General features: G+C 39.9%; 1 protein-coding gene across 1 annotated transcript in view; it reads right to left on the bottom strand.

Annotated features, from left to right (window-relative positions):
• GPAM (glycerol-3-phosphate acyltransferase, mitochondrial) overlaps window positions 1-5923 on the bottom strand; it is a 45517-nt gene extending 39594 nt beyond the window's left edge. Inside the window, exon 1 of the mRNA XM_056350996.1 lies at window positions 5900-5923. The gene's annotated coding sequence lies outside the window, so the exon portion shown is untranslated. The remainder of the gene's footprint in view (window positions 1-5899) is intronic.
• Between the last annotated feature and the right edge of the window lie 7138 nt (window positions 5924-13061).

The following is a 13061-nucleotide window of genomic DNA, read 5'->3' as shown; positions in this document are numbered from 1 at the left end:
GATTTTATGAAATATAAAAAGTAATGAGCAGGCCATCGCGTTTTGAATGCGCATTCAGAAATCTGCTTTAGCGGTCAGAATATACTGGGCATGTATCTGCTTCAGGGTCTTCCTTGCAAGAAGTTTTCATCTCATTTTCTATCTGTGCTACTGCAGTGTCCCCAAGATCCAGCTGAGCTCTGCCACTTCAGCCAAGTGGTGTTTCTCCACCAGCTTTTTTCATAAAAGAACTTTCTGTGCTTTTTCACCTGTGACATTTCCCAGCTATGCTTTTGTGGATAGTTAGTATTTAATATTTCTTATATGACACAAGTTTAGAATGTGCTAATGAAGTTAATGAATAAAAAGAAACACTTGGGAAGCACCAGCCAGACTGGAAACTGGAGCAGGCTCCTATGCAGTTAAGAAGTAACTTCTAGAACAGCCTTGCAAGAGAATCATGGGGCAAACATCAGCCTCAAGTCCAACCTACATCATGGGATTATCCTGACATTTTTGGCCATTCTTTGCCCAGTTTCAGCTCCTCTGGTAGATCATTAGTACATATGGGCCAGGAGGTACCATCAGTAACACCAGTATGATGAAACATGGAACAAAATTTCATAGTCTGTTTACACTAGGAACGCTTGTTGCTAAAAATGTCTTAGTTACTATATTTTAACTAATATTTCAAGCACTAGATAGATATGCTATCTGTTCCTGATCAGCCCACAAAGTGAGAGCCAATATATTTTGAAACATTATTTATTTTCTGATCTAGGCCTTGTTAAATCTCATAAAACCTGAGCTAGGCAGATCTGGAGAAAAAGTCATTCATATCTCTGTACTTGCAAAATCTGGAAGCAGAACAGTGCACCATCAAAGAGTCCTAGTGCTGTCTTGGAACTCTGTGGTCAGTAGGATGTTCCACTCTCTCTGCTTCCCTGCTCTATGTCTTCCTCTGGTAAATCCCTGTAAGATGTTTTCTGACCATAGATGTGTCACATCTCATATTTGTGCGGCCAGTTCATAGTCAGAATTCAAAAAGGCTCCATACAAAGCAAGGTGTGCATTTTCAGAGGACCACACCAGAAAATATGTGCTGATGGAGGACTCCAGTGAAAAAATGCCTTAAACCTAACTTGCGGGGTTTGCTACAGGAATTCAAATTAGTCATTTAGAAAGGTGTTAAATTAACATTAGAGAAGGAAAAGAAGTAAATGTTATTATAGCTGATCACATTTCAAATTGCAACTCTGTCTATAATCCTTCTGATTCAGATTTAAACACTTATTTTTGCTAAACTAAGATTCCTTTCCCCATCTCCATTCTTTTAAATTTTTTCCATTACAGGCAAAACTGTATTTAGTGCAATGTCCAAGACATCTTTAGATTCTCTTTCCTCAGTACAGATCCTGACTTAGCCTAATTAAAACTAGATTAAATACAAGCAAAAGGGCTGACACAGTAAATATAGTATAAAAATCATTAAAAAAACCCCACCACCCGACCTTGTGAATGTTGACTTCTGATGTCTTGTCTATCAACATCTTATTGAGTTTTAGCTAATATGGCCTGAGATCCTTGGGGTAAAATCATGGCATGGCAAAACTCCCACCCTGACCAGGAAAGCTGCATCACATTGGTAAATGGTATGAATATCAGAAAACTTACGTACTGCAATATAACAACAGCTACCTGCTTTCTCAGCCCTGTTTGAACTTATATTGTACACTTCTGTATTAATCAAGTATTTGACTTATGCAGGCAGAATTTTAATTAATTTAAAATTAATTCAACCGAGACTAACCTTTGCCACCATGCTGACATTATCAGTTGTGATTTGTGCAGGATACCTCATGGAGCTGCAATCTATGCATCCTTACGTAACAGGCATTAAGAAGCAGTTACACAACTTAATGCAAACACCACTGACAGATGAAAATCCATGGCACAGACAGGACCTTGAGCAATCATCAAAGCAGTGCCAGAAAGCAAATTCTACCTGCAGAAAATGTTTTTTTCACGTTCAATGCACTTCAGGGGATGCTCTGTATATCAGTTGCTGGTAGCCTTAATACAGGCTCCGCTACAAAGTAGCTTTTTATTGTCAAAGTTTTATCCTTCAGAACCTGTTAATACAAACTTTGACCAGCATTGCCACAAAATGTGTGTGCAATTCAACTCATATCTTTACTGGCTGCAATAATAAACTTTTGGTCTAAAACAAACAGGTCATTAGCAAACAGATACTTTTGTGCACTGTGGTTACTTGGGCCCCTCTCCTCCTGCCATCCCCTTTTTCGCTCTGCTCACACACTTGGCAGTTGATGTCTGGATATCTCTCCGTGATGCCAGGGCCTTGCAGCTTTCTCAGGTTTAGTACAGGTGAAGGAAATACTCCATTTCTCTGTGCACAAAGTTTATTAATGGGCCTTAATTATAACTTAATAATAATGCCGGCAATACATTTCTGTCAGGTGTTAACTTAGGTCACAGGGTATGTCTAAATTCAGTAATCCATGCCTGTAGATGCATATATTCTAAATTTAAGAAATTACATCAAATTATCTTTGTACTACCTTCACAATATTTTTTTAAAGTTTATGTCATTTCTCGATAAATTTTGTTCATTTTTACAAAAGGAGCATTCCAAGACCACTTTTAGATACTTTATGTTGCAGAAGTTGAAGTGCTATACAAACTATTTTATGGGAAAGATTCTGGTCACTTTTACATCAATAGAAATTGGGATGACTCCAACTTGCTACTGGTATAACAAAACAGGTATTTTTTCCTCAGTCATCATAAAATACTCACTTGCATGGGAAGACATAACAGTGTGGTCAGAAGTACTTCTTGAGAGGTGTGTAGCTTATCACAGTTCAACTAGATCACATATTTAGAAAACACTCAAATATTTTAAACACTATCAGGCCTGTAAGAAGAGACTTAGAGTTTTGTTTCTAACCTGTGGCATTGCCTGCTTCCTTGACCGAGGTGTTCATAAATGGTTTAAAAGGTAACGTGTTTGAATGAAATATATTCAAACAGCAATAAAATGGTAGCACTGGATGACTAGGGCACACAGAACGGGGCTGGATTCAGGGGGATAGGAATGCTGAAAGAAGGGAAAAGGTTGGGTTTTACTCTTTTTCACAGCCTGGTAAGAATTCACCCATCCAACTTTACTTCTCACTAGGTAGTCTACTAAGGAGGCATTTTATTTCCCCTGTTGAGTTTCCTCTTTTTAGGCTTCCATCTTTACCAGCACAATCACTTGGAAATACTTAAATACATTCAGTCAGTCACCGAAAAGCCTGCCCAACAAAGCCCAGAGACCAGGTTTAAGAATCACCTGAAAACCTTACTCCCCTCCCGATTCACCTTTTCCATCTTTTTCCCCTTCTCTCTCTACAGAAAAGAAAATACACAATTCCTTTGGGTTTTTTTGGTTAAAACTCACTAGTGACAAAATACAATCCTCAGCTGGGAGGTGTGCAGTGAGATAGATGGGGGAAACAATCCACCTGAGAAATAAGTTATCATCAAAACCATCACGCTGGTCCAACCACAGAGGCAGCGGAAGGGTGGGAGGAATAACCAAGGGAGGGGCAGGAGCTGCACAAAGTGGCAGGGCCATCAAAACAGAAGTTGAGTGGTGCTCAAAGAGTCATATCCTACTGCTTGTGAGGAATAGCATTGTTTCCTGTTATTAAATGAGAACATAAACATGGGGGAGGGAGAGCCCCGGGAGGAAAACAGACTTTATGGAGAATGAGGTCAAATCACTGCTTTAAAAAGTACAGTCTTTACATGATTATCCAGGTTATGGCTTAGGGTTTTTTCTGGGGGTGAAAAAAAGGAAAATAACTTAAATACTCATAACATGCCTTTTTCCCTCATTTAAATTCCCAGTTAAAAAAAAATATACCAATTTGCTTGTATGCTGACAATTCAATTCACCAGAATATATTTGTATTTATTCCCTAACTAAAACTGAATTCCATTTGTCAAAGCCCTTTAGAGCACAGCTGTGTCAATGAGATTCATCATCAAAGCACATTTTTCTTGAACAAGGTTATTTTCCTCAATGTGATGTTTTGCTGTAAGTTACATCCAGTTCAGCCACGCTTGAAAACACTATAATTATGTTGGTCAGGAACGTAATTTTTTTCTTAATGAAACAGGTTTCCAAAGTGGTTTCTACCACCTACAGTTTGGAAGCTGTCATACAGGCTACTTTCTTTCCTTGCCTTCTTTTGGCAAACTGCCACTTTATGTCTATATGCATGGTTAAAGCCTCTGCATGCAAAGTAAGGATCTATGATTGCAGAAGAATCTGGGAAATGTGATGAAGCATTTGTTTACTATCTTCTGAATTACTTTTACCTTAGTTTTTTAAATGCTTCTTTGTAATTGTTATTCCAGAATTGTCTGTCATCTACAACATCCTAATTGTATTGCTTTAACTAACAGATAAATACAAAACATCATTCCACAGACTTATTTTTAATCATGGATTTCTCTTCCTCAATTAAAAAATAATAATGAAGGAACACATAAAAAAGATAACTGTAAAGCAGGCAGTGAGTCTGAAAGAAATTAAGCTGCTATTCCCCAAATAATTTGGTTCACTTTGTCCATTGTAAGACACCTGAGAACCATTGATTTCCCACCCTTCCCTCTGCCTGCTAGTACCCTGAGCACTGGATGGACACCTCTAACTGTATTTTCTTTTCCTTTTATGCAGAAAACAAATGACAAAATAACCAGTGTCTTACCAAGTCTAGCCAATCCTGCCAAATGCGTGGTCACGAACAAGAACATAAATAATCATAACTAATATCTGCCCGGATGAAGCATGATTCATATTTAGAGGGGAGAGGCCCAGGAGACGCACCAGGGAAGATCTCTGTCCCCTGCTATTTTATCTGTCTTGCTACAGCATTTACATGGCTCCCATTACTATGATGCCAGAACATACAGAAACATACAGCTATTCTTACCACACTCAAATGAGGTGGAGAAATTACGTGGGTTATCCCAGGTCAGAAATGTGAAGCAGAACAGATCATAGCACGAGCTTCACAAGCTCTCGATCAATAGAAGGTGTTTATCGACGATTTCTATAGAAATCAACACCTAACCCCATTCCCAAAGTATCCAAGTGTTTCTCAAGCATTTAGGCTAAAATAGTCAAGAAGCCCCATCTTGGAGGTTTTATTGAACATGAACCAATGACTGAAGCGAACTGGTGTTTGACTTATAGCAGCTTCTTTTGGTGCACACCAAATGCTCTTCAGCTATGGCTGTCAAGATAAATATATTTCAAGTCAAGACTTGTAAATTTCAGTTGATCATTTCAATCATAGAGTGCCTAGTAAGACTATATTTGCCCCATTGCCCATATGGTCATGATACTGAGTTCATTTCTATTAGATGAAAATGTCAATAGCTCACTTATGCCTTTAGGTTTTCAAAGTTAGACTATCAGAACATACTTTAAAGCAGCATTATACCTGAAGTTCATTTGGAAGCAAAACAAACCTGTTTACATGCATCAAGAAGTTATGCCCAAAATATAATATATGAACATGATCTTGTTTATCTACTGAAGCCAGCAGTGAGATTTCTCCATGGGACGCAGGCATGTTAACGTCTACCGTGAGTGATGTAAGTTCGGGCTGATGGTTGGATGCCACTTGATAGCTTCTCCTGCAGCGGTACCCATTGCTGGTTGGCTGAGTAACCCATTTTATGCCCCTTAGTCCATAAACTCTATACACTTGCTTTGCCACAGGTAGAGGAATAATGCTCTTTATACAATCCTTTATGATTCCTATATGATACCATACAGTCAGAAAGTATTAACATGTTTATAATTAACCTTATCTGTAAAAAATGGCAAAATACTTACCAGCCTGGTAGGAAGTTGGGAAAGTTAGCTAATTGTTATTTGGAGAAGCTCTTAAGACTGCTGACTGCTAAGTCCTGCAAGAGAGAGAAATATATCTGATCCACTGACATTTGGTTAACACCCCCCCACGTCTTCATGGGCCTTGATAGGCAAAAGAAATAGCAAGGCTGGATTGCTCAAAGTTAATAATGGGTTTGGACAACACTTGGCAATGGTTGACATCTTTCCCTTGAAACACCTAATATTCCAGTTTAATCTATTCTTCATCTAGTACCATCCTTCTAACATAATGCATTAATGTATCTCCCATCATTTGGGAGTTGGACCAGATGACATTTAAAGGCCCCTTCCAACCAAAACTGTTCTACGATATCACTGATGCCAATGTGCTCATGCTCAGTAAGCTTAGTCAGCAGTAATTTGCTTCAGATTTCATTATATAATACGGTTTTTAACCATTTTGTTTTATAAACCAACTTCTATTTTTTATTCTTGGTTTTAAAGTCACAAGGATATGTTATAGATCTTTACGTAAATCTTTATGACCAAAAAGCTGTGACCAATAAAGGTACCAAAGGAAAAGCATACAAGAAAAAAATGTCATGGAATTCTAGACGCCAAACACACTTTCTGCAGCAGCACCATTGCAGCAATGAAATGAAGGATGTTTTCAGCATGTACTAATAATGTCAATTTTTAGTGGTGACAATTTGAGCTTCATAAAAATCAGAGGAGTTGGACTGGAATTGGTGGCAACAACACTAGCCAGTTTCACACAGTGCACCTATTCAGATGACCCTGAAATTCTGGGAAATTATGGGCTCCACCTTTCATATCTTCATGGTGAAACAGCTTGGCTATTTCAGCTGTAACCAATTGTGTTTGAAAGTTTATTTAATACATTAACCTTCATATGGTTTAGTCAGATGTAAGAGCCAACCAATTCCAAAATGTTCTTACCAGGTTTCAATAAAGTCTTGCACTAGAGCTGGTAGGGTATTTTTGCATGGAAAAATGGATGGCAAGTATTATATAAAGTTAGTCTTTATAGGATTTTTTTGTTGTTGTTCAGCTCCCATTTCATCCAAAAATACAAGCAATTTTGACCCAATCCCTTGCTGAAAAGTGAAGATGCTAGCTCAGAAATGCTGCAACACTGCCTGGTCTCTGCAGTGATATTTCTGAATAGACAAGCATTTCATTTTTCTCTCTTGGAAATCTTTGGACAAATATGTGAAAGCAGACTAACTTTGTTCTCTTTACACAGATAGCGTTGCACATATGCATGACAGTATTTCCAGTCAGTTTGGCCATGCAGGGCAGTTCGCAGCAGAAGCGCATTAATAGATAATAAAAATTCAAGTCCTGACCCTCAAACATTTGTTCAGCTGAACAGTCCCCTCTCAGAAGGGGAATCTCAGTGATGCTGAAGGGGCCTGTGACATACATATTACTCACAGGAGCCATGGTGCAAGGCTGGAAATTAATTTCCAACTCATTATGTATGTATGGTTTCAGTTCTCTTAATGGCAGGCTTACATGGATACATACATTCCAGCTATACAGCACTGGGAGTAACAAAAATCTACAAGCATTCAACAGCAATACACTGCAGCAGACACCTCTCCACAGCAACTGGGATGAGCTGGTAGCTGCTGCCATACTTCAAACCAGTACTTTCCACAGAGAGAAAACAGGGCACAATGAAGGCTATGAGGAGTTCTCACGTCTTTACACCAGCATGTCTAAATTTTTATAACAGGTTTCCAACATTTTTATTTCAACCACTGGATATGCATGTTGGAAAGATTAAGATTCAAGATGCAAGGACCATAAAAGGCAATAAGAAAGAAATCTGCATGAGCAAGAGGAAGGAAAAAGTAGATTCACTGTTTAGTGGAGATGGAAATCTACTGATGAATAATGCTGAGAAAGCTGAAATGTGTTGTGTCTTAATTTTCTACAGCTACCACAGATAACTAGAAATTCAGTGACTGCTTTTGCTAATTCCTTGAATATCTTATAGCAGTATTTTTCATATTCTAGTTCTTTCTATATGCATGCTAGAAAATATTCATTAACCTGGTCTTTCTGGTTTGTGACTTAAACTCCTACCACATGGTCAGAATTAATTTTGCTAAACTTCTGGACGCAGCTAGCTTTCAGATTTTCAAGTCACAAAAGTGATCCTGGTGCAGCTTTGTCAGTTGTGGGGGGTGGAGAAGGCACAGACACAGCTCACTCTCAATCAGAAGAATCAGGTTTTAATCTTCTTAAATATATCCCTACAAGAAATATGATTATTAGATACCAATACCTAGGAAAATCCAGTTGCTGATATGGTAAGATATAATACGACTAGTATATATATTCAGATGAGCGAAAACAGATTTGGCGCTAATCAGGTGGGAGAGCCTGAAACAGCAACGCAGCAAACCATTGTGGGTTCTTAATCTAGAGGAGTTAACCATCCAGGACAACATTGCATATATTGTGACCACAACATTGTAACCCCAGCTTTAGCCCAAGGAAAGCTGTGATTGTCTCCCTGGCTATGTGCTAGACCTACAGGGTCTACGAGGTAGCAGGTGTTGCTCTAGTACACTCAGAAGGGATGATAATTTGGAGGTTTTTGGGGGGAAAAGCATTAATAACACACAATGGAGTGGCCTAACAGGTCTGAACAAGTTATAGACATTATTTGCCACACCCTGCTTTTCTGTCTGCTTTCTCTGTGCCTCCTATAACCTAGAAAAACTGTCCTAAGTCCTTCTTAGTCCTGCTAATACTGAGAGGCTGAGGAAAAGCTGAACTCGACCGAAGGACAAACGTACTGGGTGAGTTTCATGCAGCTACACTTAGATATCTGTATCTGTATCTCTAGAAAGAAACGTTCATTTCTAGGGCACAGTTCATCTGATCACAAAGTAGATGCCTCAAATACTCAGATGCATTGCTTGTAACAGGCTCCACAGGACCCTGTTTCGCTGCACTGAATACAAAATCAGTTTAAGGTGACCAGTCCAAATACAGACAAACCACTGACTCCTAGTGATGGGCAGGGTAAACCCCATCCCAGCTGAGAAGCCTTGACAGAACGGTATAAAGCAAATAAATGAAGAGTTTATCTAGATGCACAGGACTGCCATGAAGCACTGAGATATCTGTAGTTACCCACTGGAACACCTCAAGGAAGTCAAAGCCTGGACTTTCAAATATGAAACTATAAGCAATGTCAGACTGATCATCAAAGGCTTTAACCAACTCAAATCTACTCCAGCAGTACTTTGCAGCTGGGCTCCCATCTTCCCTGCAGGGTTGCTTCAGTCCCTGGAGTAGACATTATCCTCCCACTGAAGATCTCCACGGATCTAGCTGTGATGGAGCTAATTATAGATAATCTGCTGATGTATGATTAAATATGCTCGCCAGCACAATTTGCAGGTTGCGTGGTATGCTCTGCTACACCAAGGAAAAGCATCTGACATTGAAGAGGAATAAATACCAGCTCAGACTGCAGTTTAGTGATTTGAAGCACCTGTTGTGTGACAAAGACATCCAAGCTCGGATGCCAGTTCAAACAAATTCCCTTGAACGAGGATGCCTTGCCATGTATGTGTTAGGAAATACAATTATTCCTTAATCACAATTAAGGAATACTTTTTTAATATTTCCTTTTTACTACAGACCAGAGCAGGAGTGGGCAGAACTGCTAATCCACCCACTGTGCTACAAATATAGTAAGAAGAGACAATTCTTCCACTACGGAGACTGCAAGCTAAAAATACAAGGCTGAAGGGCAGCCAAAGGCACAGGGTGATACTCTGCGTCTGTGATCACACGGCTGGTCCGTGCCCAAGGACTGTTCTTTGTTCCCCCAGCACTGCTTAAATACAACCCAGAGAGTGACAGTAGAAATGAGAAAACCCTCCAGAGACTGTAGAAAAAAAGGTTGCATGGAACGATGTCACTGTCCTTAATGCAAAGCCAAAAATCTCAATCAGTGCAAGACTGCATGAGTTGCTGGCTACTTTTCTGTAAAAAAGCTGAATTTGCTTCTAAATGACTGATTCTACCAGCACTGCCTAAGGAGGGCTGGTGAAACCAATAGTGGGATTTGATTACGAGTAGTGTCAAATTGGATAAGAAAGTTGTTTTGCAGAAACCACTGTGCAAATCACAGACAGAGCCTTAGGAGAGGTCCAAGGCACTGCAAAAATCCTTACTGAACTGGACACGCTGGCCTGGGAAGGGACTTTGTACTATACCAAAGTTCCCAGGATGCCTCCAGTCTGAACACAAGGAGCTGCAAGAAATAGAAATATGTTCTACATAGTAACACAGAGTGATTCTGTCTTCTTCACCTAACGAAACATTACCAATACAAAACCAAACGTACCTTAATTGCTGAATCTTGCTGGGAAAGCCAAGAGGAAATTACGTCGTCCCAATAGTTTATGCAACTGTCAAAAAACACAAGAGACGCGCTGTGAGCATGGTGAGTTTCAGGAAAAAGTCGAAAATGTTCTGTTCAAGTCATTTCTTTGAAGTTACCATCAAAAATGAAGCAGCCAAGTGAAAAGAATTGCATCAAAGTACCAGTAACAGAAAAGGAAAAATCCAAAGAAACTACACGAGACTTCTGATTCACTGTGCCAGGCCTAGCATATAGCATGTAAGTACTTGAACGTAACAGGATTTATTCCTATCCATGGACTACTCTGTCTATTTATGTTAGGAACTGATCTGTTGCACAATGCATCGAATAACACAGTAATAACAGAGAATAGATCGGCTTACTTGGCACCAGGTTCTGGATAGTAATAATCTGCAAATAACACATGACTCACTGGTAATTCCCCTTCATATGCCAGTTTAAAGGGAACAATATTGAATTAATGAAATTATGCCCATACAGTCACCTATATCCTGTACAGATAACCAGTTCATATAGGTGTTGGCTGCAAGGTGTACTGTCCACTAACCAGGGTCCTAAGCCAAAGATTACTAACCAAAAGCAGTTACAAGTGGATGACGAACATGACATAAGTAGAGCAGTATCTTTAGGCCATCACATCTATGAAAAAAAAAACCTGCTATCATGTAAAAGCAGAGCATAATCTGCAAGTGAGTTAACAGCTACCTATTGTACAGGTGGGAGAGAATCAGTTTTTTACAAAAGAAGGTGGCAGGCAATTTGTTTTGGAAAAAAATGATGCTTTCAATGTTAAGATCATAAAACTTAATCTACTACTGTGGGTTGTCTCCAACAAGAACAGCAGAAGACATGCCACCACATCACAGGAGAATTCCTGGCCTCCTTGACATTCAATCAAGAAATACCTCAGTTCTGAGCCTTGCTCCTGTGTAGGTTTGTAAGAACAACACAGAAGCAGAAATTCAGCACAGGGGAGGCAGGTAGTGGACACAACACACTTCCAAACACTGCACAGTTAATTACAGCCATGGAATCACACTCAGTTGATAGTGTGGGCCAAATAGATGCTGGGGTTTTTCAATTGCTTGTTACTATATTAAAGTTGTGACTCAGAAGTGAGGCACCACAGGAATGACAAGCATTTAAAACTGGAAAGAAATGCACTGGTCTTTTCTGATGCAGATCTACCAGGTGGTAAGGTGGTGAAAATGAAAGGGAATCTTATAGTAGATAAAATATTTTACTTAGTCCATGAACATTATTAAATACCTATTAGACTTGAGTAGCACAGAGTCTTGTGGGGAACAAAACTGATGAAGTCAGGTCCATCGTGCAAGTGGCTCTGAAAAGCAGACTCTCCTAGAGCTGAAGCCCAAGCGAGGAACTCCTCACTGCAGTGCTGATTCACATATCCGCAGGTGGGTGCTTAGCTAATGGTGTACGTACACCCACAGCTGAACACACACGCACGCTGGCAGACATGCACCTCTGATCCAGGATAACATCACAGCATCACACACACACTGAGGAAGAGCCCATGGCCCTCCGGGGTAATTTTCTGGCCTGTGCTAAGAGCATATCCCGCTCCCCCGCCACCCCCCCCACCGCCAGCCCCCCACCCCCCAGCTCTGTCCTAATTTGGCCTCCCATCTTATTTCCTTTTTTTCTCATTCGCTTACCTGCTTGTGTTTCTTTTGCCTTTTTGATGTTTTTCAAAAACAAATGCATGCTATAGAAAAGCTGTGTTAGTGCAATGTTTACCCAGCAAGGTCAGGAAGACGGCAAAAGCTATCTGACATACAAAGATGGGGGAGAAGTGCAAACGAGCAGCCGTGCCAGCTGCTTTCAGAAGCATAGCCAAAGGCAGGGTCAGAGAGACCAGAACAGTATAAATCAGTCAAACTGTCCTATCCTGAACGCTGCAATAAGGCTCAAGGGTTACTCATGTAAATCACCAACCTTAAGAGACTAAAATTGTTTTTAAATTTTCCCTCACGTGGTATAAAGAAAAAAGTTTTCACATCAGAAGCAGCTATTTCCTAGTGGGAGGGTTTTTTTGACCACAAGATGTTGCCTTATATCTCCTAAGGGTATCTCTCACTTCAGGGCAGAAATAAGAGCAGGGTGCAGAAGCTGACTGTTCTGCTCCCTACCAGCTGCTAGTTGGCTATTTAGAAACTCATTAACTTCCTCAAAAGACCTTGGCCCTAATAAGTGCCTGGACTGACCAACCTGCCCCTTTCTCCTTCACCTCTGCCCCTTGGAGTCTACCCCAATGATTAGAGGAAACCACGTGCCTTTTGTACGATTTTAAACACGGACTTACTTGAGCCATCAGGATCTGCACAAAACTGTTGAATTCGGTTCTGCCTCAGAGCTTACTGAACCACTCCAGAATTCTCCAGCTTGCTTTGACATCTTAATTCTTCTGTGTACATGTATCATTTAAATCCTTCTTTAAATCAGGCTCTGTAGTTCCCTTTCCTTTGCCTTCCGTACAACAGAATGTGTTTTAACTGCAATTGAAGTGTCACCAGCACCATTCAGCCAACTGTAACGTTGATGCCAATCCTGCAGTCTTTTTAACACCATCACAGAGAGGGAAATGAACAAAAAAATGGAATAATTCTTTCTTCCAAAATTATAATGTATTTAGTATGTAGAGATGTACCCATACGCTCCATAATGGTGACAAAAAGAACTTAACAATTTAATAGAAAACCA

The sequence above is a fragment of the Falco biarmicus genome, chromosome 9 (assembly GCF_023638135.1).
Source record: "Falco biarmicus isolate bFalBia1 chromosome 9, bFalBia1.pri, whole genome shotgun sequence".
NCBI lineage: Eukaryota > Metazoa > Chordata > Aves > Falconiformes > Falconidae > Falco > Falco biarmicus.
The sequence above is the reverse complement of the archived record's forward strand: the minus strand, read 5'-3'. Positions and strand labels throughout refer to the sequence as shown.